Source organism: Pongo pygmaeus, chromosome Y (assembly GCF_028885625.2).
Source record: "Pongo pygmaeus isolate AG05252 chromosome Y, NHGRI_mPonPyg2-v2.0_pri, whole genome shotgun sequence".
NCBI lineage: Eukaryota > Metazoa > Chordata > Mammalia > Primates > Hominidae > Pongo > Pongo pygmaeus.
The window spans coordinates 7,420,376-7,424,461 of NC_072397.2; positions in this window are offsets into that span (position 1 = coordinate 7,420,376).

A 4,086-nucleotide genomic window follows, 5' to 3' on the forward strand; every position below is an offset into this window, starting at 1 on the left:
CTGTTCTGCAGCCTCCACTGGTGATACCCGGGCAAAAAGTGTCTGGAGTGGACCTCCAGTAAACTCCAGCAGACCTGCAGCACAGGGGCCTATTAAAAGGAAAACTAACAGAAACAAATAGGATCAACACCAACAAAAAGGATGTACACCCAAAACCCCATCCGAATTTCACCAGCATCAAAGACCAATGATAGGTAAATCCACGAAAATGAGGAATAAACAGCACATAAAGGCTGAAAATTCCAAAAACCAGAATGCTTCTTCTCTTCCAAATGATCATAACTCCTCACCAGCAAGGTCACAAAATGGGATGGATAATGAGTTTAACAAACTGACAGAAGTAGGCTTCAGAAGATGGGGAACAGCAAACTCTTCTGACCTAGAGGAGCATGTTCTAACCCAATGCAAGGAAGCTAAGAATCTTGAAAAAAGAGTAGATGGAATAGCCAGTTTAGAGAAGAACATAAATGACCAGATGGAGCTGAAAACACAGCAGGAGAACTTCATGAAGCATACACAAGTATAAATAGTGGAATCAATCAAGGGGAAGAAAAGATATAAGAGACTGAAGATCAAATTAATGAAATAAAGGATGAAGACAATGTTAGAGGAAAAAGAATAAAAAGGAATGAACAAGGCCTCCAAGAAGTATGGGACTATGTGAAAAGACCAAACCTATGTTTGATTGATGTACCTGAATGTGACAAGGAGAATGGAACCAAGTTGGAAAACACTCTGGTATATTAGCCAGAAGAATTTCCCCAGCCTAGCAAGACAGTCCAACATTCAAATTCAGGAAATACAGAGAACACCACAAAGATATTCCTTGAGAATAGCAACCCCAAGACACATAATCGTCAGATTCGCCAAGGTTGAAATGAAGAAAATAATGTTAAGGGCAGCCAGAGAGAAATGTCGTGTTACCCACAAAGGGAAGCCCATCAGACTAACAGAACTTCTATCTGCAGAAACCCTACAAGCCAGAAGAGAGTGGGGACCGATATTCAACATTCTTACAGAAAAGAATTTTCAACCCAGAATTTCATATCCAGACAAAGTAAGAGGCTTAAGCAAAGGAGAAATAAAATTCTTTACAGACAAGCAAATGCTGAGAGATTTTGTCAGCACCAGGCCTAACTTACAAGAGTTCATGAAGGAAGCATTAAATATAGAATGGAAGAACTGGTACCAGCCACTGCAAAAACATACAAAATTGTAAAGACCATCAACACTATGAAGAAACTGCAGCAACTAATGAGCAAAATAACCAATTAGCATGATAGTGACAGGATCAAATTCACACATAACAATATTAACCTTAAATGTAAATGGGCTAAATGCCCCAGTTAAAAGACACAGACTGACAAATTGGATAAAGAATCATGATCTATCAGTGTGCTGTATTCAGGAGACCCATCCCACATGCAAAGACACACGTAGTCTCAAAATAAAGGGATGGAGGAATATCTACCAAGTAAATGGAAAGCAAAAAAAAAAAAAAAAAGGCAGGTGTGTTTTAATTTCAATAGCTTTAGAGCTGCAAGTGGCTTTTGATTATGTGGCTGAATCATATAGTGATAAAGTCAGGGATTTTAGCTAACCTGTCACCAGAATAGTGTACAATGTACTTGGTGGGTAGGTTTCATTCCTCACCCTCCTCCTAGCCTCCCCTGTCTGAGTCTCCAGTGTCCACTGTGTTTGCCTCTGCATCTTCATACCTTAACTTCCACTTTTAAGTGAGAACGTGCAGTATCTGGTTTTCAACTCCTAAGCTATTTCACTTAGAATAGAGGCCTCCAGTTATAGGCAAGTTGTTAGAAAGACATTATTTCATTCTATCTTATGGCTGAGTAGTTGGAATGAGTGTATTTTGTGTTGTATACGGACATCAATTTTGAATAGGCAGGAGTGAAAAGTTATGTTCTGAATTATAACTCTTACAAGCACACACACACACACACACACACACACACACACACTTCATATGTTGAAGCCCCAACTCCCTATGTGACTATATTTGGATTTAGGAATTTTCAGAGAAAATTCAGGTTAAATAAGGTGATATCCATGGGGTCCCAATTCTGTAGTACTAGTTACCATAGAAGAGGAGAAAGAGAGGGATGCCCCTTGTTTTCTTCCAACCATGTGAGGCCACGTTGAGAAGCTAGATGTCTGTATGCAAAAAAGGAAACCCCCTCAGAAACAGAAACTTGTGAAAGGAAAAATTGTTCATAATTGTGAAAGGAACCTTCTTGGACCTTCATCATGGACTTCCCAGGCCCTAGAACTGTGAAGAATTAAATTTATTTTATATAATTGTGAAAGGAAAATATTTTCTTTCCCTAAAATCACTAAGCTAAAGGGAAAAGTAAAGGTGGCAACTGCTTAGGGCCAAGCTGCCTCCCATTCTATTAAAAGTCACCCCTCTACTCACTGAGAAAAATGCACATCTGATTGCCTCCATTGGAGAGGCTAATCACAAACTTAAAAGAATGCAAACATTTTTCTCTTATCTACCCATTACCTGGAATCCCCCTCCCCACTTCAAGTTGCCCTACCATTCCAGATGGAACCAGTGTTCATCTTACATAGGTTGATCAATGTCTCATGTCTACCTAAAATGTATACAACCAAACTGCTCTGACCACCTTGGGTACATGTCATGAGGACCTCCTGAGGCTGTGTCACTGGCACATGTCCTGAACCTTGGAAAAATAAATTTTCAAAATTAACTGAGACCTGTCTCAGATTTTGGGGGCTCACATAATGCATCATTTTATTTTGCTATGGCAATCTCAGCACAGTTTCAACACTTCTTGGTCTTCTGTTGTCTGGAAATCTCTGTTTTCTTTCAGAAACTTGAGTAATTTTCTTAGTAAGGTATAACTTTAGTATTGTTTAGGTCCCAAGCTCTTCTGCTGTGACTGAAATACAAAATAATAATGGAGAAATATTTAAAATAGAATCTTATTATCCCCATATGAGACACCAGTTGACAACAGAGAAGGGTTCCCTGGGTTGGACTCATGTGGTTGAATATAAAAGTATCTATTTGTTTGATCTAGGGAATTTCTCCTTTCCATATGGTTCTAAATATTCACCACACCACAGTCTCATTCCAAGGAGGAGAAGAAAGTGAGTTTACCTCCCACTGGGTAGAATTAAGCAGAGCTCATCTGGCCAGCCCAGTAAAAGACAACATTTTGGGTCTTCTTCTAAGAGAGTGAGAGAATAAATATCTGAGCGCAACAGAAAATTTCTTCCACTTTTTGTGTAATTGTGCAATGATTTTGAATCTAACAAGTACAGATATGTTTAACTACTTCCATGAATAATAGCTTAATTGTTTTTTTAATCAACTTCTATTGTAAGTTCTGGGGCACATGTCCAAGACGTGCAGGTTTGTTACATAGGTAAACATGTGCCATGGTGACTTGCTGCACAGAACAACCTTTGCTGAGGTATTAAGCCCAGCATCAATTAGCTATTCTTCCTATGCTAACCTTCCTCCTGCCCCCTCACTCTGTGATAGGCCCCAGTGTGTTTTGCTCCCTCCCATGTGTCCATGTTTTCTGATGACTTAGCTCCCACTTATAAGTGAGAATATGTGGTGTCTGGTTTTTGATGGCTGCATTAGTTGGCTGAGGATAATGGACTTCATATCCATCAATGTCCCTGCAAAGGACATAATCTAATTCCTTTTAATGGCTGCGTAGTATTCCACAGTGTATATTTGTCTCATTTTATTTATCCAGTCTATCATTGATGAGCATTTGGGTTGATTCCATGTATTTGCTATTGTAAACAGTGCTTCAATGAACATACATGTATACGTATCTTTATAACAGGAATGATTTGTATTCCTTTTGTATATACTCAGTAATGGGATTGCTGGGTCAAATGATATTTCTGCTTCTATGCAGCTGAGGAGTCGCCAAACTGTCTTCCACAAAAGTGTTCCAAAAATGAACACTTTTACACTGTTGGTGGAGATGTGTTGAACTAATTTACTCCACTACCAGCAGTATAAAAGTGTTCATTTTTCTCTGCTTAATTGGTTTTAATAGTGTTGGCTGTTAATTTTTG